General features: G+C 41.7%; 1 protein-coding gene across 1 annotated transcript in view; it reads left to right on the top strand.

The window, feature by feature from the left end:
* The first annotated feature begins 7,334 nt into the window (after positions 1-7,334).
* The window catches only part of SAR1B (secretion associated Ras related GTPase 1B), a 38,934-nt gene continuing 21,792 nt past the window's right edge, over positions 7,335-24,476 (top strand). Inside the window, exon 1 of the mRNA XM_033927311.1 lies at positions 7,335-7,511. The gene's annotated coding sequence lies outside the window, so the exon portion shown is untranslated. The remainder of the gene's footprint in view (positions 7,512-24,476) is intronic.

Raw genomic sequence — 24,476 nt, 5'->3', positions numbered from 1 at the left:
TGGAACCTGGGCTCTCTCCAACTATTCCGCAAGCAACTGAAAACTTGGCTCTTCTCTAACATGTAATTCTATTTTCCCCCTTATTCTTCCATTCTGTATATAAGCTCATATAAACCTTTTCCTTTCTTTTCTTATATTTTAAGTTCTTGTAAACCATGTAAACTTCCGTGGAGAGGATGTGGTATATAAACTTAAGGTTTAGTTTAGTTTAGAATGGAATTATATTCTGTATCCAGGCTCTAGATGAAAAATTGTGTTTTATTATAGATGATTCTATAATTTCCTTAAATATTCTACTTTGTGTAATTTTGGATCCAAATGGTGGACTTGAGAAAGTTTAGTTATTATATTTTCTTGCCTTTTCTTTTTATTTCCTCTTTTAATTTGAATCTAGACCATGGGCCTCTTCTATCAAACTGCGCTAGAAGTTTTTAGCACAGAGAGCCGTGCTGAATGGCCCGCGCTGCTCCCGACGCTCATAGGAACTCTATGAGCATCAGAAGCAGCACCAGCCATTCAGCACGACTCACCATGCTACAAATGGCTAGCCAGTTTGATAGAAGAGGCCCTATATCATTCTTTTCTGTACAAGTGTTTTTTGCTTGATATAATTCTGAAATACGATACATAAATTTAAAAAAAAACATGAAGTAAATAGAAAAGAAGTTATAATGAAGCAGTGCAAAGAGTTGAGATGAGAGCTGACACAGGACAAACCCACCAAAACCTGTTGAACCAGCAAGGGTGTGTCTGGCTGGGTTTCCTTATATACTGAACATAGCAATGGGAGAAAAATTTCTCAAATATGAAAAGCAAATTTATACAAAATGGAAAGTGAAGTGTAAGTTCCCCAAATGCAATAATTGTTTGTAAACCACATTGTTGTCAACACCATTCCATGTTGGCATCTTACTCAGAAGTAAACCAAAATTGAAATCAGCGACAACAAACACATTTAACAACTGTCCCTGATGAAGCATTGACATGTGAAACACAACATATTCTTTTATTTATATACCGTATAAGCCTTAAAATTCAAAGCAGTTTACAGGATTAAAAAACAAGGCAATAGAAATATTGGAAATAATAACATCAAGTAAGACGAAGAAAAACTTATAGCAATGGAAAAGAATGGGAGAGTTTGCTCGATAATGAGAGCCTTCGTAATATAAGCTAAGTGAATTTTTCATTTTCAATTGCTGATAGTGAAATTGAATTTTCTTATATCATTAGAAAATTTAAAAAACATTTAAAAAAAAATACAAAATGTCCAGCTGTATTCCAGTTATGCTGAGAAGGGTTTATGGATACTTGGCTTCCCCTGCAACCAGTTTGGAAAACAGGAACCAGGGGATGAAGCTCAGATTAAAGAATTTGCAGCATCCTACAATGTACAGTTTGACATGTTCAGCAAAATAGATGTGAATGGAGATGGTGCTCACCCATTGTGGAAGTGGATGAAGGAGCAACCCAAGGGAAGAGGAACTTTGGGCAATGCTATTAAATGGAATTTCACAAAGTTTTTCATTGATCGAGAAGGACAGGTGGTGAAGAGATACAGTCCCATGGATGATCCAATTGTGATTGAGAAGGACCTGCCCAGTACCTGTAGAGATGTTACTGTTCCTTGGAATCTACTCTGTAGTGCTTGAGAAGGACCTGTCCCAATACCTGTAGAGATGTTGCTGTTCCTTGGGATCTGCTCTGTGAGGTGACTTCAGTCCAAGCATTATAAAGGTCTGTTTCCAAACCAGGCAAAGCAAGAGTGGAAATGTCCTGTAAACACTGGTGGACTCAATTTATTCCATAAAAGTCCTTTTATTCATCCAAAAACTCAATGACTCAACATGTACATGTTTCGGCCAGATTGGCCTGCTTCAGGAGTCTTAGGAATCTAAAAGGTGTTTTAATCCACAAATGCAAGGACTTCCTAGTTGATAATATGGAATTGAAGCTTCTAGGTGAATTCATGTGGGAGGTAAAAGGTATCCTTTTTTAATGTTTAAATCTTTTTTATTAATTTTCAAAAAACAAATGCAGTAAACACACACAAAATAGAAGAGCATATACAATACAGAACACCCACCTCCCACTCACCCCCGGGAATAGCTACTCCAACATCTGGAACCATAATGAGCATGTCAGTTCAAAAGTCTGCTTCTGGCAGTTGGTGTCAAAGTAGAAAAGAAAGGCAGCCAGCAGCAAAGGAACAACGTGTCTTGCTTAGAGTCCATATCAGAGCCTGGCGCTCATACCCTGCCAATTGAATCAGCTGGTTCCACCAATGCGCCACCGTGGGAATATGCAGGGTCAGCCAGCAATGAAGAATAGTTTTGAGTCCCATAAAGTTGGCTTTTTGAACAAAGGCAGGAGCGCCCGGTCATATAGGGACCAACTAAAGTTTCAGAGTAAAAAGCAATTTATCCGTGGGCACCCAGGTACAGTTCCACATAGATTTGATCTGTAAACAGAGACGTCTCCAGTAAGCCTAAATGCTGGACAAGACCAAAACATGTGGCTCTGGAGGCCACACATTTAGGGCAACTGTCCGTAGGGCTAATGTGTACCTTGTAAGCTCTGTTGGGTGCAAAATAAGCCCGAACCAGAAATTTATAGTACTGCTCTCTTTCCGCTGCAGAGATCAACAATTATGCCCCAAGCTTGAGACTCCGCTTAAGCAGGGCAGCAGAAATTTGCAGGTGAAGATCTTGAGTCCATTTGGTCGCCAGGGTCTCATAATCCAAATCATCAGCCAGCTCCTGCAAAAAGTGGTGATGAAAACGTAGCGGTATGGGTACCTGTAGAATCAAACAGATGGATTCCGACAGCTTCTCTTGAATATCATCTGACAAAGCTAGGCTGGGGAGAGAATGGACATAGTGCTGCAGTTGTGTATAGGAGAACCAATCCCCAGCCACCAGGTTAAAGGAGTCTTTTAACATCTGAAATGACTGCATCGTATCATCAGACTGTAACACCTGAGACAATAGTACAAACCCTTCCTAGACCACAAAGAACCCCTTTTTTTTTAATTGTCATTTTTAGATGTGTTTTTTCTCAGAGCATCTATCTTTTTTAACGAATTTTTTTAAAAAAAGTCCAAATGAAAAATGCACAGAAACCAACCATTGAGACATAGGAGGGGCCAGCATTCTTAGCAGACTGGCCACAGGAACATCCCAGCGGAGCAGTGGGGCACTGCAATAAACTTTTCATAAAAAGTCCCAATAATATATCTCACCATAGCCCCCTCAAAACTCACCCACAACCTACTGTATCTAATTGTATACCTCCACAATAGCCCTTATGCCTGCAGATGTCACCTGTATGTCAGTACAGTAGGTTTTTGATGGGCTCAAACTTTCCACCACAAGTGTACTAGTTAAGAGTGGGATATGGGCCTGGGTCCTCTTCTCTGTAGTTCACTGCACCAACCACCAGGCTACTTCAGATACCTGCTTGCTGCTCTAATAGAACTGAAGCTGTCATAAAGGCTGGTATATCTACATTAGGAGGAACACACAGCTAGAATTTAAACCAGTTAGGGAGGTAGTTTCTCTTATTTAAGTAAAGCTAAGATAGTAGGTGTCAAAGCTGGAATCCAAAGTCTGAAAGGAAGAAAGAAATTGGGTCTCAACTCATGCAAGGAGACCTGCACAAGACAGATGAAGATATTAAGATAAATAACTGATACAGACAAATAAGCATACATAGTAACAGAATAAATAGCAGATAAAGACCTGAACAGTCCATCCAGTCTGCCCATTAGTTATACACATTTTAAATCATCTGTTAGTTCACAATATAGTTAGAGTGAAGCAGAAAATACAAATATAGAAATAGGAAAAAAAGCCCTAACAACAAGGCAGATGAATCCTAAACAGTTGCAGACAGATCACATGCTAACCAAGGAAAACCACCATCCCAGTCAGACCTCCATTAGATTTATTGCAATACAGAGAGGGTGTTTTAGGAAATTTCAAGATGTGTGGGAGCCATTAACAAAATATTGTACTAATTAGATGACATCTTTTCCCTTAAATTTACAGGTTCAATTATGATACAATGTATTTGATTATAAAATGGGAAGAGTGGGTAATAATAGCTTATTATTTGTACTCTTGATAATTATTAAGTGATATATTTATGATTAATTTGTTTTAACATATGGATACACATTGTATATTTAAAAATGAATAAAGAATTTTTTTTAAAAAATTTTTAATTTATAACAACTTTCTTATTACAATCAAGCAGAATAATTACAACTTGAGTGGATCAATAAAACATAAAAGAAACATCCAAAAATAGGAAAAACATTTATTTAGATATTTAGTCCACAATATTTTGAGAAGATCAGCATGAAATAAAATTGAATGAAATATCACACAATAAAAAAGCGGCATTGTTCTGAATTACCTACAGCCGATATAGCAAGTTATACATTATTTGCTACAGAAGCTTCTTCTTCTCTTAATTCAATAAACTCTAACAGCTGTTTGGGTTCAAAAAATAAGAAATTCTTAGTTTGATAGGTAATGAAACATTTTACAGGAAATTTTAACAGAAAAGTTCCGCCCAAAGCAAGGATTCTTGGCCTTAATGCCAAGAACTCCTTTCTCCGCTTCTGGGACTTTTGAGCTATTCAGGAAATATACGAATTTTGGCCCTAAAGAACTGGTCATTTAAATTACAAAAATACAAGTGCAGAATATATTCACGGTCACTTTCCGAAGCTCATGTAACTAATAGGGTTGTCCTTTCAGTTACCACCTCAAGTGAACTCTCTAAGAAGGTTGTCAACTCCAAATCCCCCCTTTATCTCCTAAGACTTCATTAGGAGTAGAAGCCTCCCCAGAATTTTTTAACTGTATATAATTAACTCTAACTATATAGGAGGTAAATTATCAGATGGGATATATAATATTTCCTTAAGATATTTTCTAACCATCTCAATAGGAGAGATTACCGGAGATTTAGGAAAATTCAAAAGTCTCAAATTGTTCTTCCTCAGTTGATTTTCAAAGCTCTCCATTTTTCTAGCCATATAAGTTCTTTCTTTTAAACAATCCAAACTCTACTTGTTTAATTTCGGAGAGCTTTGACTCCAGTTTCTCAAGTTTTTCTTTCATTTGAGCAATATCTACATCCTGTTGCTCAACTTTGGAAAAGACTGTTCCATAGTTAGTAGATAAAGTGGAAAAAAATAATTTAAATTCAGCATCCATAAACGATATAGCTTACCATAGTGCCTCCATATCGATTTTTGCGGGTTTCTCCAACACTCCAAATTGTATGTTGGTCCCTCCCAAAGCACCTTTCACCTCAAACCCGGTGTGGGCTCGAGCTGGGCTCCCTCCAAAGCCGGGCAATGAAGATTTGTCTAAGGAACGACGCTTCCAGCTCTCCTTCCTCCGGTGTACTTCTGGGTTGGAGCAGTTTCATCCGCTGCTCGGGGCTCAGTGACGCCCTTTCTGCCTGAACGGGGTTGCCCAAGAAAACCAGGCTTCCCCCTGAGGTAGGAACTGCAGACTTGTCCGAACAGGGATTGCCTCCGTTATCGTTGCCTGCACCATCCGCTGCTGGGTTGCCGGCACCGCCGGAGGAACAATGTGGTTCGCTCCCTTTCTCTTCCCCATATCATCAAGTAGGGGAAGACTGTTCAGCAGAGTTGTCACGGCCAATAGCGGAGCCTCCTCTCAGGCATCCACTTCTGACGCCATCTTTGATCCTCTCGATAGCTTCCTAGATTGCTCAGATTAAGAAATAACAAATCACCACCTTTAAATTTTACATGACATACTATATAACAGAAAAATAACCAACAAATATTCAGAATAAAGCTGCTAATAGTGGAAGGAAACAGGCTGAAAGGCAAGTAACTAACATGGAGAAAAAGACCTCAGTGTTTCAAGGAAACAACCAAGAAACTATATGTTCAGTTATAAACTGCCATACAAAACACATCCCAGGTCAAAAAACTCCATGGAAAAGATTCATAAAGATACAGTTTAAAATACACAAGTTAAACTGCAAAAAAACGGCAAAAAACTGTAAAAACTTGCACTTATCTTCCATTCATCTCCCACAAGCAGTGGAAATAAATATCCGTTGCTCCAATACGGAACCAGACACACTTTTCAAAGAATGAACTCAGTATTCCCGACAGGCCCTGTTTCGCCAAGTGGCTGCGTCAGGGGAATATCTTTAGAAAGAGAGCAACTGCTTCAAAAAATCTTCCGGGGGAAAACGGACATTTTTTTTACTGCTTCATATAAATCTCTTGATTTAGTTGTGTCTTCATTTATAACATTTTATTGAAGGAATCAAATAAATATACAATAATAAGATACAAAGAGATATTCATTACAATTAAATTCACAATAATAATATTTCCATACATATTTGTATCATTCCTCCAAAATATATTTTTATATACCTAATCCATTCCTTTCTATACCCCCCTTGATCCCTTCCCTTTCCCCATACCTTTCTTCCCCTTCATTCTTTTTATTTCCTTTATAACATTTTTAAAGAATTACCTTAGATCGTTTTTTAATATTATTATAACATTATAATAAATGAATTAAACAGAAATACAGTTCAAGTAATTTAACACATAATAAAATCATCCTTCCTATTTCCCCCCCCCTACCCTAGAATGAAAGGTGACATGAAATACCAACCAAATATATAAAAATGCAAAAAACATTTACATAGCTTTAATATAAAGTATTAAGAATTATACTTCTTGCTTTCGAGAATAATTTTTGTATATAAGGGTCCCAAATTTTTAAAAATAAATGTTATAAATGAAATAAATAGAATGAAGGGGGAGAAGGGGAGGGTCAAGGGGGGGATATAGAAAAGAATGGGTTGGGTATATAGAAATATATTTTGGAGGAATGATAAAAAATATGCAAATATTATTATTATTAATTTAATTGCAATGAATATCTCTTTGTATCTTATTATTGTATATTTATTTGATTCCTCCAATAAAAAATGTTATATAACATAAATAACTCCCCCCAAAATAAATAAACGTGTTCTTCTAGGACATTTAATAACCTCCCAAACCTCAAATAAAATAATGGCACTGAAGAAGCCCTATTTCTTTTTTCTTTTCTTTTCCCAGTCACAGGACCCGAGAAACTTTGATCTTCCAGCGAACGCGCCAGTGGAGATTGCGTAAGCCTCGCGGCAGGGGGGGGGGGGAGCGCGCGCGTGCGTCAGCAGCGCCAACACCACTCCCGGGGAGGGCGGAGCCTCCGTGAGGTCACCAGCTTCGCACGCAATTTCGTCCCCGGGTTCGCGCGGAGGCGGAGGTGAGGTGAAGGGGGAGGTGGGTGGGGGAAGGCATTGAGTGCGGCGCCCGGAAGTGAGCGGTCGGCCATAGCTGTGTCGTGGCCGTGGAGCGCAGCTGTAAGGAGGAAGCGGTCGCCGGTCCGGGCTTCCGAAAGAGCGGCGTCGAGCCCCGAAGCGGGAGCTGCCTCTTCTTCCCCTATAAGGTGAGCGCGCCTTCGCCGTCCTCCCTCCGCGAGGCTCCGGCAGCCGCATTAACCCCCCCCCCCAGCAGCCGAGCCGGGGGGGGGGAGGAGAGGGCTTGGGCTTGGGCTTGGGCTTGGGCTTGGCGGTGGGTTCTCTGTTCTGTGTCATTTGGATTGTTCATTATTACTGTATAAATAAATAGAGAGACAAAAAAAACAAAAAAGTTCCCTTTCGGAAAGGGCCCGATATAACCTTTCCGTGATTAGAAACGAAATTTGTATCGTAAGTTGCAAAGAGCTTCGAAGTCGGCCAAATCGCCCCCCGGAAAAACCGGGGTCACGGTGGTCGCAGACCTTCCAGCACATTCTGAAGGAAAAAAAAAAAAAAAAAAGACCAGGGCGAACCCCAGAAAAAAAAAAAACAAACCCCAAAAAATCTCGGGGGGAGCCTTTAAAGAGCCGGGGTTAGGGGTGGTCTTCTACACATAAGTTTATGTCATCCTTTTTCTTCTTCTCTACCCACTATTTTAAGTTCTTGTAAACCGTGTCGAGCTCCATTCTCATGGAGATGATGCGGTATCTAAACTTAAGGATTAGATTAGATTAGTCGATGAAAGCACCTTGTTGATGTCGTGAGAGATTAAAAAACAAACAATAACAACAAAAAAAAAAAGCTCCAAACCGGGGGCTTTTTCAGTTATGGAGGAAAAACACTTCCCTTTCAAGAAAAAAAAAAAAAAAAAAAATTCGGGGGAGGGAGGGTTTAAAACCCCTTTAGGTGTCTGGGGCTGGGTGAGGCTTAAGTAAGGCAGGTGATTGTCTACTTAAGTAGTCTTCAGTGAAACGAGATAAGTGTGGGAATGAGAACCGACATTTAATTTGATACAACTGAAAACCATCCTTAAGGGAGGATCTGTTATCCATATTGGCTGTGCATGCTTGGTTACTAAGAAAACCATTGTGCTAATAATCCATCTAATTTGTCGGCCTGCATCAAAGATCTGTTTTAAATAAGACGATATGTATTTCTCAGGCAAGTTCACTTAAAAAATTTAAACAACCTTACCTCCCCTCTTAGCTCCCTCCAACTCTTCTGTAAACATCTGAAAACCTGGTTATTCTCAAAAATGTAACTCTTCCTCCCTCTCTGATTATTCTAGTCCTCTAAATTTCCTCTTCATCCTTCCCTTCTCTAGAGTTCCTTTCTACCCTAACTCTTGTTAACCGTGTCGAGCTTTGCGAATGTAGAGATGATGCGGTGTACAAACCTAAGGTTTAGTTTAGTATGTTGTAAAAAAAAAAAGAAAGCTTAGGGCTCCTTTTAAGAAGCATGCGTGTGACTTTTCATCATACGCTAGCCGGAAAACTACCGCCTGCTCAAGAGGAGGCAGTAGTGGCTAGCGCAGCCGGCGGTTTAGCACGCACTATTAAACCGCTAACGTGCCTTCGTAAAAGGAGCCCTTAATGCATACAGTTATTTTGTGGGTTATTTCATTAAACTTACAAGCTAATAAATATATTTGGGTTATTTTAAAGCCAGTTTGTTTAAAGATAATGGTGCGAAAGTGGGTCTCATAATATTAGATTTCATTGCCTTTACAAAAAAAAAGACATGTTAATACAATTAATTATTCCTGTCTATTATAGAGTAAGAGCATGAAAAAGAAACATGCTTTTGCATTTAATTTCTGTTTTATAGTATTTTGTATTGAACACATTTTAAGTGAGGAGATGGCTTTCCCAGCACCTTAAGTAACACTTCCAGCCAAATTTCTTTTTCTCTAGTCACTTTTGCATACATCTGAGTTTAGGTCTTGCTGAGTGTATATCATCTAACATGACGGGCTGGTAGCATCTCACAGAGTGAACAATATGTTGAGGTTTGAACTTATGAGAGAGACTCGTTACGTCTCTTGCCCTTGAAAGCTCATGCCTCAAATCAGTTGATCAGCACAGAAATTCTCAGTTTGTAACTTGGGACATTTAAGGCCCATATTCTCTAAATGGTGCCTAAGTTAAGTCCAAAATGCTGTTTAAAAGAGGACTTGAAAGAAAATTCAAGGTGCTTACTGGTGCCTAAAAAAAACAGCACTGGAATCGCACCTAACATCGCTGTAGGAGTGGCTAACGCCAGATGTGGCATTAGACACTGTAAAGTGCCTACACAGGTGCAATTCACGTCAAAGGTAAGCGTCGGAAACGTAGGCCGTGAAACCCTGGCCTACATTTTGTATGCCAACCTTTGCTGGAGGCGCGATTCTCTAAACAGTGATTGACACTAGAGAGTTGCGCGGGGACAGAAATCCCACCCGTCCCCACCCGTCCCCGCCAAAATCCCACCCATCCCCACCCGTCCCCGTGAGGAATCCCTCCGTCCCCACCCGTCCCCGTGAGGAATCCCTCCGTCCCCACCCGTCCCCGTGAGGAATCCCCTCCGTCCCCACCCGTCCCCGCGAGGAATCCCCTCCGTCCCCACCCGTCCCCGCGAGGAATCCCCTCCGTCACCATCCTTCCCTATAAACTTCAGAAATAGTTATTTTATTTAATTATGCTACTGAATTAAAGGCTCTGGTAGAGACCCATTTACAAATAAGCAAAGAGACTATTAATTTGGAAATATTAATTGGGAAGAATACATACTTTGTAAATGGGTTTCTACCAGAACCTCTAATGTAAATATAAAATATAAATACTCAGCTGATGAGAACCCACAAACTGTCAGCTGAGGACTTCCTTTGCAGTTGGCCTGGGGTCCCTTTTGCCAAGCTTGGCAGGCAGCAGTAGCGTCCCTGAGTCACAGATGCTGGCACCTCAGTGGCTCATGGATGCTGCCAGCGACTGCTGCGCTTGGTGGAGGGGAGTTCTGACCATCTCTAGAGGAGGTCCTCTGCTGGCGGTGCTTGGGGATCCCCACCAGTCACAGCAAGGGCCAACAAGTACTTCAACACTGTAGAAATAAAACCAGAAATGCATTTCCTTTTCTTTTGAACACAAAACAAAGATATCTGCCATATACATTTCCCAAGGCAGATGACTCTATGCAATGTCACCTCGGTAACAAAATACAAAAATAGACAAATACACCCCCTCCCTTTTTACTAAACCACAATAGTAGGTTTTAGCACAGGGAGTTACGCTGAATGCCTCGCGCTGCTCTCAATGCTCATAGGCTCCCTGCGCTAAAAAACAATATTGCGGTTTAGTAAAAGGGAGCCATAGTGCAAAATATAGACAGCAGATATAAATTCTCAAAACAGACACATTTTGATCACTAAATTGAAAATAAAATCATTTTTCCTACCTTTGCTGTTTGGTGATTTCATGAGTCTCTGGTTGCACTTTCTTCTTCTGACTGTGCATCCAATCTTTCTTCCTTTCTTTCAGCCTCCTGTATGTTTCCTCTCCTCCAGACCTCATTCTCTCCCCCAACTTTTTCTTTCTGTCTCCCTGTTCCCCCTTCTTTCTGTCTCTCTGTCTGCCCCCTTTCTTTCTTTCTCCGTGCCCTCCCCCAAGCCACTCGGTTTGCTGCCACCGCCATCGGGGAATAGTCCCCAAGCCACCGCTGTCCCAAGCTTTCCCTGCAGAAGCGTCGCGCTGACCAGCATTCCGCTCCCTGACGTCAATTCTGACGTAGGAGAGGAAGTTCCGGGCCAACAAGGCATTTCTCCTCATTCCATCCAGCCTGAGCCCCATCTCTCCTTGATCCAGCATTTCCCTTCTGTGTCTGTCAGAATTACCATTCCACCTATTTTCCAGCATCACCCTTCTTTGTGTCCATCTCACCTATATCCCTATCTCACCACTTTTTCAGAATCTTCATTTGTCTCTGTCCTTGTCTTTACCCCATATTCACCATTTGCCCTTTCAATGTCTTTATCTCCCCCCCCCACACACACTTTTTCAGCATTACTTCTATGTCTCTATTTCACCTCCTCTTCATGTCCCCTCTGTATCTCTATCCTTATTCAGAAGGTCCTGCTTACCCTTTCTCTTCTTTGTGTCACTATCTCCATTTTCAGCTTTCCCCCTTTTTCCTTTGTTAATGCACCCTGTAGCCAGAATCTTTCCACCCTCTCTCCACTCCGGCCCAGCATGAAATATTTCCTTTTGTTTCCCTCCCCTCTCTCTTCTCCTCCCTCACCCACGAGTCCTGCATCTGGCCCTCTCCCTTCTACCTGCACCTGGCAACACCCCCCTGCTCCGCGGCTCTCTTAAGCAACTCGTCAGCAGCGGTGATCAAGACAAGCTGCCGACATCGAGGCCTTCCCTCTACGAGTCCCACCTTTGTGGAAAAAGGAAGTTGAAACAAGCGGGACTCGCAGAGGGTAGGCCCCGACGCCAGAAGCTTGTGTCGATCGTTGCTGCTGAGTTGCCGAAGAGACCCGCAGGTAGAAGGGAGAGGGAGATAGGAAGGCTGTAGAAGCTCCGGAGCATGACACCGAACCCAGCCAGGATGATTTCTTTTTCAGGCTGCTGCTGCCGCTGCCATCCCCCACCCGAAATGACAAAAAACAACCTAATGCCCGCGTCGGGAAATAGCCATGCTGAGCAGTGAGCTCAGCACGTACACAGATGAAAGCCTTGCTTGCTGATTGGTCCGGCGGCACGGTGGGGCGGGGCCGCCGGACCAATCAGCAAGCAAGGCTTTCATCTGTGTACGTGCTGAGCTCACTGCTCAACATGGCTATTTCCCGACGCGACGCCAGACTTGCATCGCCAGAATTTAGGTAGGTTGTTTTCATCCCCGTGGGAGTCCCGTGGGCAAGGGGGCGTCCCCGTGGGAGTCCCGTGGGTCAGGGGGGCATCCCCGTGGGAGTCCCGTGGGCCAGGGGGCGTCCCCGTGGGAGTCCCGTGGGCCAGGGGGGGAACCCGCGGGATCCCCGCGGGACCCGCGGGATCCCCGCGATCCCCGTTCCCGTGCAGACCTCTAATTGACACATGATAGTGGCCACTTTTAAGGTGGCTACCAACAATTGCTCCATTTAGAGAATCCGGGCCTAAAAGCAGGTCATATGATGGAAGTCCTACCAAAAGAATGAGTAGTGCATTGGATAGTCTCCATGCTTGTAAACTCAAAAGAAATCACCAGTTCTATAGATTCAGTATCTGAAAATCAGATGTGTTTGTTGGGGGGGGGGGGGGTTGTTTGTTTTACATCAATTAAAATAGAAAACTAAACAAAATCATGGGTTTATATCCCCATTAGGCTACTTTTGGGGTACTTCAAAGTAACTTAAGTTGGCCCAGTATGCTGTGTTTTAGACCTACATCAGTGGTTTCCAACCTTTTTCATGGAAAGGGCCGCAATGTGACTAGAAGAAAGCTTTGAGGGCCAACAAAAGATTTCAAGCTTACACATGCTTACTAATCTTGAAAACCACCTTGACCTGCTTGTTTAGTCTGGGTATTAAATAGTAAAAATTAATACTAATCTTGATTCTACAACACTTCAAGGATATATTTTAAAAGCACATTTTATTTTGAATTGTCAACTGTAGCAAATTCCATAAATGAGATATCTGAGTAACACACTGGAGATTGTTTGCAGTTGATATATCAAGTGGGCAAGATTGAAATTATTGCATTTACAGCAGGGGTCTCAAAGTCCCTCCTTGAGGGCCGCAATCCAGTCGGGTTTTCAGGATTTTCCCAATGAATATGCACGAGATCTATGCGCATGCACTGCTTTCAATGCATATTCATTGGGGAAATCCTGAAAACCCGACTGGATTGCGGCCCTCAAGGAGGGACTTTCAGATCCCTGATTTACAGGATTTGAAGAGCATTTCAGCCAACTATTTGAGGACCACAGTGGAGGACTTCAGGGGCCGCATGTTGGAGATCACTGATCTACATGGTCAACTTTTATTCAGGACATTAGATTTTTGTTAGAGATCCAGATAGTTACATGCAGAGAGAGTTATTCAGCCAGTGTCCATTTAGTGGTGGTTCAAAAACATAAGCTATCAGTGGAATAGCAAGGTGAATGAACTAAATAACCTTGCAGTGTTACTAAGTAGTTGGCATGTTCTGCATGCACTATATGATCTGACTTTAATAGCATGTGAGCAGCATAGACTTTCCAGTTAGGCAGCTGGTGGTAGCGTTATTATCCTTTGATGCCAAGTCTGTCTTGCATCTCCAGATCTGCAGAAATGTAACTTGATCTAGCATTTAGATCAGCAATGTTCATTTCTTGAAAGCTTGAAGTGTGGGTCACTTTGAGCTCATGAATATCCAAATCCTCTCAGCTAAAAGACATTAAGATTTAGAAAACAGTATCTTTCTACTAGTATGTCATACATCTGGTAAGTGGATCTAAATTAGAGACTTATGTTTTTTTGCCTCCTATTCAGAGGCTCATGTGAATGATCACATTGACTTGTTAGGAAGGATGGACCATCTGTTTCCTAAAAAAGTTAATACATTTGTCCATAAAGAATGGTATGTCTAATTATCAGTTGGTTACTTGTCACTAGCTGCGTGCAAACAAATATGCAGACAGTTTTGTGTCTATTACTACTACTGTTACATCTGGTAGCGCTACAGAATCAGAAAGAAGACAGTCCCTGCTCAAAAGGGCTTACAATCCAAACATACAAGACAGATAAACAGGATGTCACGAATACAGTTAAGGGCAGCGGTTAATATCTCAGACCAAATAAATGATAGGAGCAGTATAGACAATTTACTTTGGAACCAGCTTCTGTTTTTGATAACTAACTTTAAGCTAATTAAAACTAAAAGCTGTAATTTATCTTTCCATACAAATCATTAATGAACAAAAACCATTGTTGCGTCTAGAAGTCATTTGTTACCTGTTCTAAATCTCACTCATATCTCAAGCTCATCTGTTTTTCTTCAACAAACTAAACCAATGTTAATATCTTCCCAAAAAGATTTCCATAGATAACTCCTGACCAGTGTCCATGACCAAAAGTTGCTTGCCTATAAAGTAGGCACTTAAAATCCTGTGCTTTAACTCTTCAACCCCAATGGATTTTCCTTAACTTCAACTGAGAGATAAGGCCTGTCAAGTAAACTTGGCTTGCAACTGGAGAGAGACTTTTTTAGAGCAGCTGGTGAGCTTTCTGAATTCCTTAATGTTATTGAGAGGAATTTTGTATACAGCCTGAGAGAGTTTCATTATTGAATTTTTTTCTTGCTTAGTTGGCTAACAGGATATTTGAAATACTAATTTAATAAGTCATCTTAGCAATTAATACTGTTCATTGCAGATTACAATATAGCATACATACAACCCTTCTAAACAAGAAAAACAATAACACGATGGGTCATATAGCTAATTTTATCAGAGTTAGTAATCAAATGGTTTACTCTCAGAGAGACTATTAGGAACAAGTCAAAACAAAAGTGGCTGTCAACCAGAAAGTTTCTGGCAATGAATCATTATTCCTTTTCTTATTCCTTGGTTGTTTAGTTCAGTGATTCCCAACCCTGTCCTGGAGGAACACCAGGCCAATCGGGTTTTCAGGCTAGCCCTAATGAATATGCATGAGAGAGATTTGTATATGATGGAAGTGATAGGCATGCAAATTTGCTTCATGCATATTCATTAGGGCTAGCCTGAAAACCCAATTGGCCTGATGTTCCTCCAGGACAGGGTTGGGAACCACTGGTTTAGTTGAAACTCTTCACTTTCCCACCTTTCAGAAATTAAATGCCACCTCATGAGAGGTGGTTCTGACTGTGTTCCACCTACACACTCCTCTCTAAGAATGTTGGATTTCCTTTTTCCTTATTGAAGAACTGGTATTTCTGTTACTAAATATAAGATTATGTTGTTTTCTAAATAGTTAAGGATTATACCATTAATCTACAAAACAAACCTTAGTGAGTTTTATTTAAAAAAAAGAAGTAAATTGTTCTGATTTAGCATTTCAGAGGCCAGCCTAATGCTCTTCAGCAAAAACAAGAGCATTAGTTTACAGGGCTAAGCTTTGGTTCACAATTGTGTAAAATCTCATTTGTAAATAAAATTTAGGGCCCCTTTTACAAAGCCACAGTAGCGAATATTAGCACGGCAAATGTGACGCAACCCATAGGAATTAAATGGGCTGCATACACTTGCTGTGCAGGACTCTCTACTGTAAAGAAGCCTTTAGGGGCTGATTCTATATGTGGCACCTGCCGCATGTCGATCACTGCCAGGTGCCATGTATAGAATCTGGCATACTGGCGCCTAGCAAGGATTTTAGATGCCGGAAATATAGGCCAGTGTTTCACAGGTCTACATTTCCAGCACTTAGGGTCCTTCGTGAATCGCAGCCAGCATCGCCTAGTGACACCGAAGGTCTGCACCGCCACTAATCATGCCCAATGCCAGCCTTTGGCATCGCTAGGTAGGTAGGCCATGTAGTGGAGGTGTTTTTTAAAACAAGTTTTTAATTGGGATTGGGTTTTAATGGCACGACCAATTATCATGCCACTTAAATCCAATTAAACCAAATAAGCTAGATAGACATCGATAGGGCAGCTACCACTGCCTAACTTAAAGTGCCAATTTGAGAATCTGGCTCTTAATGCTCAAAATATATGGCACATAGAAAAAACTCTGAGCAATTCATTTAAAAAACAAACACAGCCAATTAAATCACCCTGTTTTAGTTAAACTAGCATTTTTTCTTTTTTATTTCATGGGATAAAAAATATTACAAATGCGAAGATATAATGTACTTCCAATATAGGTTGTATATGTTTCATGATATATTGTGTGCTTAAAATATTTGCATTTACACCTTTAATAAAGACTGGGTTGCTTTTAGTTGTTTGACTACTTTGGTTACCAAACGAGGCTCAAACTTGGAGGTGGCCTGAAGGTACAGTTTCTGCTTGGGGCTGTTATCTGTTCATCTACCCACCACCTTATCCACATAAGATGAAATTCAGACCCAACAGAGATAATGTGTCCCAAGTACTGAACCCCTGCATTACAGCCACAACTAGCCTGAGAGATATTTTGCTTGCAATCACCAATGTATGCAAACTGAATCATGTATATTCATTTTGGATATGTTGAAAACCTGGCTGGCTGGCTGGGTGTGTGCTGAGGACTGGATAAGAACCATTGCTGCTAATGCAGGGGTTCTCAACCCAGTTTTCGGGACACATCAGCCATTCTGAGCTTCAGAATATTCACGATGAAAATGCATGAGCTGCTCTTGCGTACGATGAAGACTGTTTATCTCATACATAATAATTGTGAATATCCTGAAAACTGGACTGGTTTGAGAACCCCTCCTCTCTGAGTTTTGAGTATAGACAGGGCAACATGGGTAAAGGTGGCTGTACTTCTGATAGGACTAAATAGATTGGTTACAACATTGAAACTTTTATGATCAACTGTTCTTGAAAGCCTGTGGCTCTCTTCTGTTGACTTGATGACCAACTGAAGATTTTAGGTGAAATTTGACCTCAATCTGTGACCATGATATATGTCTGCAAGCCCATATGTAAGGAATATTTTGGGTTATATTCCATTAAATGTCTTTCCAGTATGTTGGCGCTTGGTTTTCATTTTCTTTCTGGAATAGTTGCCTGTTTGTCATTCTTTATAGACCTTTGTTATTTTTATATCCACAACAACCTCTCTCTGAGGTCCATATTCTATAAACAGTGCTTTAAGTTAGGCGCTGGTAGGCACTCTGTCCATGCCTAACTTAAGTGCAAAACTCCGTTAAAAAAAAAATGAAAGCATCTTATAAAAAATGCAGGCATCTGTTAGCGCCTGCATGGGGAACTTTTACCTTGGATTTGAAAACTCAGTTTATTGGGTCATAAAACTATATTGCACATTTAGACTACATCACAGCCCCCCCCCCCCTTCCTATTGGACTTGGAGGGTGCATATTGCTAGATTGATTGGGAGCTGCAGGATGCGAGGGCCACATATAAACAGAGGAAGCTCTTTTTATCTCTTTAGAACCCATATTTGCAGTCCCTGCCTCCAAGGGCCCACAGTCAAATCTTGAATACACTAGGGGTTGGGGTCTCTTTTCGGCTCCTTTGATCTCTTGTCCTTCAAATGTGTTTTTCCTTTTTTGTTTGGAGGCCTCCAGGCTGGTGCTTTGTGATAGTGTGTTGACCCCCTTAGGCTTTCAAGTGTATGTAGTTTTGATTGCATTTCAGGACTCGGGTCCTGCTGGGGGGGGGGGGGTTGAGTTGTTGATTGGGACTGATTTTGGCTTATTGACACTTGTTTGAGGGCTGTCTTCTATGCATCTATACTTCTGAAGCATATGTGTCACTTTGTACTGTAAGTTCTGGGGGAGTGGTAAAGGGTTTTTCATCTGCTTTGCATTGTTCATTGGTGCTTTCTCTATAATAAAAAAATTTATTCTAAAAAGGCACCTGCATCACGGCTACAAAGGCACATTACAGTACCTAATGCCACTGTAGGCGTAGCTAATGCCAAAAGTGGCATTAGGCGTTGTAAAGCTCCTCTGTAGCCACGATTCATGTGAAAACTCTGGCCTATGTTTCCAGTGCCTACCTTTCACAAAGCTGTGGCTATAAACAGCAACAAAAAAGAGGAAACTCTCCCAATGGTAAGTATCACTTAGCAATAACAAGGGAGAACAAAATGATCAAACACCTGAAACACAGGAGGAAAAAGGCCTCAGAAGTCCGTCATCTGATGCAGTGACAAGTTCCACTGCAAATATACATCAGGACTAGGAATCATTCACTGGCCAAAAAAAAACCTCCTTTGCAATCTACAATTTTACTTTTCAATGTATCTAACATATCCAGAACATCAGCACTTATCTTTAAGGATCCCAACGGGGACGGCTTCCTCAGGAAATCTCTTTGTGCTGTGCGTGTTTGTGACTGTTACTTCTAGCCACCGCCACGTCTGAAGCCTTTATTCCCTCCTGTGTTTCAGGGGTTTGATAACTATAAATGGCGCCATTGCATGATTGACAAGCGATTGGTGGCAACACCACTTACCGAATCCACCAGGCCTGAGTGTCTGTTTTACATATTTATTAAGTTATTTAGAGAAGCTGATCATTGAGGCACATGAAGGCAGGTTTCAACATTTCTAGGCTGAATCATTTATGGGAGGAGCTAAGGTTGTAGAATTCACCTGATCTGACCTGCAGTTAGAGGTTTCCGAGAGTAGGAATAGTATAACCCATGGAGACCTGAAAGTATTATCTAAGTTAAATTTATTGGGTCTACTCTGTAAGGTACAGCGGTTAATTTTGAGAAAGGAAGGAATAATTTGAGAACAAATTGTGTTGAGTTGACCATCTTCAGTTTCAAAAATACAACTATCTACATGAAAATGCAGTGGCCACTGTGGTTCAGTCCCTCCTAACAAATTTTTAAATTAAGATCATAAAGAATATGGCAACATATGTACTTTTGGGCGGGAAGAGATGGGAAGAGTGCCAGGCTGCTGCTGCCTAGATTGCATTGGTTACTTACACCCTCTCCTGTCTATAAAAATGCTTTACCATGTATTGTGTCGACATTGTAATGCAGCATACTATATCATACTTTGTAATTGGAATATTTTTATTGCTATAATTGTCTATTGCTTATGTTTGACTTATTCTTGTGGTACATTGCCTTGAGTGAACCCTTCGAAAAGTGAAGGCCTAGAAAATAAGGTGGTTGGGTTTTGTGTGGTTTTTTTTGGGGGGGGGTGTCCCCTTAGGGTAAAATTTCCAATGTTTTGGATTAGTATTAGAGGGAAGTAACCTTGAAAGAGATTTGGGTGTATTGGTGGACACAACAATGAAGTCAACGGCACAATGCGCAGCAGCCTCGAAGAAGGCAAACAGAATGTTGGGTATTATTAAGAAGGGTATTATGACCAGAACACAAGAAGTCATCCTGCCGTTATATCGAGCAATGGTGCGCCCGCACCTGGAGTAGTGTGTTCAGTATTGGTCACCATACCTTAAGAAGGATATGGCAATACTTGAGAGGGTCCAGAGGAGAGCGACACGAATGATTAAGGGCATGGAAAACCTTTCATACACTGAAAGATTAGAGAGATTGGGGCTCTTCTCCCTGGAAAAGCGGAGACTCAGAGGAGACATGATAGAGACCTACAAGATCATGAAGGGCGTAGAGAGGGATAGATTCTTCAAACTTTCAGAACATAAAAGAACAAGAGGGTATTCGGAAAAGTTGAAAGGGGACAGATTCAGAACGAATGCTAGGAAGTTTTTCTTTACCCAGCGTGTGGTGGACACCTGGAATGCGCTTCCAGAGGGCGTAATAGGGCAGAGCATGGTACTGGGGTTCAAGAAAGGATTGGACAATTTCCTGCTGGAAAAAGGGATAGAGGGGTATAGATAGAGGGCTACTACACAGGTCCTGGACCTGTTGGGCCACCGCGTGGGCGGACTGCTGGGCATGATGGACCTCAAGTCTGACCCAGTGGAGGCATTGCTTATGTTCGGTAAAGGGCCTCTGTAGCCACGATTCACGTGAAAGCTGATCCGGGGGGTGGGATGAGGAGGAGCAGTTTGCACATTCAGTATCTGATATCACCAGTACCTTGCTGTTTAATATTACTGTTTTAACATTTCTATAGCACTATCAGAAACATACATTTCCTGCCCTATGGAGTTTATAATCTAGTAAACACAAATAAGACTAGGAATCACAGAAATATTGCAATTTAATGTGTTATGATGGGGGGGGGCTGAGGGTAGCTAGGAAGTTAAATGTAAAAGCAGCCTTAGAGGTATGTCTTTAAGCAGAACTTCACATGGCCAGGTCATATACTACTATATAAATGCTTGTAATCAGTGACAAGGGGGGGTTAAAACAGTAGTGTTTTGTGTATCTGTGTCTGATATCTCTTTAATCTGAATCTTTTGAGTGGGGACTGTCTCTTGCATGTTTAATTTACAGCGCTCCATGCAATAACAGTAGTAGTATCATTTATATGTTAGAAATAAGAGCAGCGTATTATTTAATAACACTGTGTTGGAAAATCTTGGTACAGTTGTGGCCCTTGTAACTGAAATTAATGTTTGTGCTTCTTCAGTGGTGGGACAGCAAAACTACCCAAACTTCATGGCTGATAATCCTTGACCCCCGAGAGTTCCTGAAAATGGTGCCATTCACAAGGAATCCTTTTTTTACTGTCTCTTTTTTTCATTTGGAATTGATAGAGTGTAAAAGGAGCATGTCGGAGCAGTGTGGCTGGGTTCTAAGAAGTTATTTTTTTCCTCTGTAACCAGAGTTCATAGTTACATAGCATTCACCCTGCTTTGTGTTGTGCAAGCAGATCCCTTTTCTCTCCATCTTCTGAAGGCTCTTCCTGTAGAGATTTTGTTTCAGCAATAAATAAAACTGCTGACGTGTACCTTTAGCTGTGCTTCTTCTTGACCTTTGCTTCTAGAATTGCTAGTGGATATTTGTACTCACATGAGTGGTGTCGTTTTTGGTGGTTTAAACTGCTAAGAGGGTTAAAGGCAAGGTAAAAAAAAACAACAAACTGGAAAACAGTGAAGTCGGACATACAACATCCTCATCGCCATGGCTTAATCACCTTTCGTTTTGTAACTAGAGACACATACTGTATTTGATATGAAACCTGTTTTGTCTGTGCCAATCCTGTGATTCAGGTGGTAAATGCTGTAGTCTTTAATAGAGATGGTTCCCAGTTTGGTTCCTGAGTCGAGACTTCCACTTCCCTGGGCCTTTGGGGCTAGGATGCAGTAATAGTGTTCCCAGTGCTAGAGGGTTGGAGGAGTTGGGAATGTTTCATCTTTCAAAGTCAACCTTTTACCCCGGGAATCTTCCCTCTGAACAACTTTTAGTTCCAGTATAAAGGGAAACCTTACAATGCACTTGATTGATCTGTGTTGATACGCCCCCCCCCCCCTTTCAAACCTTGATATCACCAGATGATGCGGAGGCAGGAGAAGACCATGGGTGCATGAAGGGAATGGAAAGAAGCACCAATGAGGCAAGAGGGGCTATTCTTCCCCCCCCTTTCAAATCTCACAGCTTCTGCAAGGTAAGCGCTTGCCATTACAATGAACGCGGTTAAAGAGCATGCTGAATCGGGCTAGCTGAAGCAGCCATGCTAAATTGACTGTGCTGAAACAGCTGCATTGAACTGGCCACACTGAATTGTCATAGACTTAAGGAGTTGTAGCCATTGTTAGAGTAACCCCTAGATGGCTAGCTAAAGGCTTATGATTTCAGGTTCTTAAGACAGCCCGATTCCATGCATTCTGGCTCAGGAATCTTGTTACAGTGGCAAAGATGTAGTTGGTATTGTGGTGGGGAAGGAGGAGATGTAAAATAGGGGAGGAATGCCTGGATAGGGCAAACAAAGGCTTATGGAATTAGGGTGGGGTCTGGTATAGACCGAGCTGGAAGGAATAGGAACATAAGAATAGCCTTACTGGGTCAGACCAATGGTCCATCAAGCCCAGTAGTCTGTTCTCACGGTGGCCAATCCTGGTCACTAGTACCTGGCCAAAACCCAACAACAGATTATGGACTTTTCCTCCAGGAACTTGTCCAAACCTTTCTTAAAACCAGCTACACTAACCGCTTTTACCACATCCTCTGGCAACGCGTTCCAAAGTATTTCCGTGTAACTTCGAGTGTCCTCTAGTCTTTGTCATTTTTGATGGAGAACTGCTGGAAAAGACAAATTTATTTAAGGAGATTTGTGCAGGTATTCAGGCATTTCACTGCCGAAAGCAGTCTGTGCAATCATAACTTGAGTATATGACTAAGAATCTCTGTCATATATGGGGCTTGGGTCAAAATGACAGCACCAACTAAGCATTCCCATAAGCATGCCCATCTGAAAAATGAGTAGGCGCAGGGCAATAGGTCCCAAAGTGAGTCATCAAAGGTGAATCAGGAGATAAAAGGGAGGGTCAGGCAAGGAAGCGTGAACAAAAAATGGGATAGACAACTGCAGTTTCCTGAGGTGTTTCCAAAGTCAGCAACCTGGCAGAACTTTTTCCTTATGGCAATTGGAATAAAAGATTGAGGCTGTTGACCCCGGTTTGGTATGCTTTTTCTTTTTTAAGAAAATTACCATCAGTTGCTTTATTTAAAGTGATTTGTTACATAATTTAAAAGACCTGTCTTAAAACTAGAAGTAACAATATGATATGAATATTCCTCTTTGAGACTAAGTGGTTCACTGCATAGCAGATTTTGAGTAGAAAGCATTCCTTTTTAATTTTTTATAGAGAGACCAGGCGGTATTCAGGAAAACAATAATAATAACAGTTTATATACCGCAATACCGTGAAGTTCTGTGCGGTTTACAAAGATTAGAGAAGGTACAGAATAATTGAACTTGAGAGCGGAAAGAGTGAGTGAGTAAGGGGGAGAACAGGTCACTTGTCCAGGTATTTCAGGAACAGGTATGTTTTTAGACGCTTCCTAAATTCTTCGTAAGTAGTGGGCGAGAGCAATTGCTCTAGGTCTTTACCCCATAGGGCCGCCCGGTGTGAGAGAAAGTGTTCGTGGTGTTTTTTCAGTTTGCAACCTCTAACTGGAGGGGAAACGAAGTTTGAATGTGTGCTTCTCTTGCATTTGTTGGTAGAGCCACCCTTTTCCACTACAAGTTATAAAGTTGTTGGATTCTCTTTGAAGAATTCCTTAAACCTAAGACTCAGATGTATAAAATGATAAGCAATCCAAGCTGTCACGCGGAAAGTAAAGTGAGAAAAAGGATAAAAGTCTTCTGGGAACTATGTAGTAGTAAGGCATTTCACTGCCTATGTAGAGCAAGAAAGTCATAATTTTGGTTTGATTGTCCTAGTTAGAAGAACTGGTATGACTGGCGAAGCTGGTCCTTTGTAGTTACATATATGGACAACACTGTTGCACATCAATGTGTGTGACAGCTATTAATCTCAACAAATGTGAAAACCTGATTTAAAAAACATTGACCACTAAGTACCAAGGATGAGAACAAGAGAGGCCAGGGTTTGAATCCCACTTCTCACTTAGGCACTCCATGAATACTCAGGTGTACCACGTCACCCTCCATTGCCTCAGGAACAAATTTAGGATTAAGTTTAGTAAAAGATGCTATTGTGTTACCACACACAGCAGATCTCATTTTAAGGGAGCTCGAGACCCCATGTCGATGGGCGGAAGATAACACAGGGCTGGGAGGCCCTTGTGTCACCCATCGACCGGGGTGGATTAGGGGGAGGAAGAGTAGGTAATGCGAGGAGGGATTGGGTAGTGAGCCTGACAGGTAGGGAGATTCAAAATTGATTGGTAGGAAGCACGGCGGCACGCAGGGGCGAGGCTAGAAAAGGAGGGGACTTGGAGGACTCGACCGTTCAGGGTCCTCCAAGGTGGTTTTTGCCCACTCTCCCGTCCATGATTTAGGCTGTGGAGAGTAGCTCATGGTGGCGGATCTCCCGAGCTACTGGGTCATTGGGGCTCATCAGGTGATGAGCGGTGGGCCAGCAGGGTGCCGTGCCTGGTGGGTCAGGTGACCCAGATAAAGGGGCATGAGGGACATGCCACCCCTCTGACCCTTGCTGAGGTGGCGGGGTTGAGGGCACTGAACGATGTTAATTGGGTAGCTCTGGAGGAGCTCTTTGTTGTCATGTTAATGGAAATAATGATGTGTTAAAAGTGTTATGGTTAATAAACTGAGCTCCGGCTAATTTTTCCATCAGAAAGTCTATAGCGTGTTTTTGTCAAAGGGAAGGGTCAGGGTTACAAATGGGGTGTGTATATTTGGGGGTGACCGCAGGACCTATCCAGATCCCGCTGTTGATGCAATTGGATGTTGTTGTTGTTGTTTTTTAAATGTGCTTTGTAAATAGCATGAGAACAATTTAGTGTATCTAGCCCTTAGATTTTAAATCTTCTGGGGCAGGAGCCTTTCAGCAGTACCTGAAGGTGCAAATGTAAATTAATTTAAATCTAAAAATCCAGATCTACCCCAGGGACTCATCCAAATTAATGGTTCATGTGTTTAGATTGCTCACTTTG

Source organism: Geotrypetes seraphini, chromosome 18, assembly GCF_902459505.1.
Source record: "Geotrypetes seraphini chromosome 18, aGeoSer1.1, whole genome shotgun sequence".
NCBI classification, from domain to species: Eukaryota; Metazoa; Chordata; class Amphibia; order Gymnophiona; family Dermophiidae; genus Geotrypetes; species Geotrypetes seraphini.
This window is presented reverse-complemented; position numbering and strand designations above follow the sequence as displayed.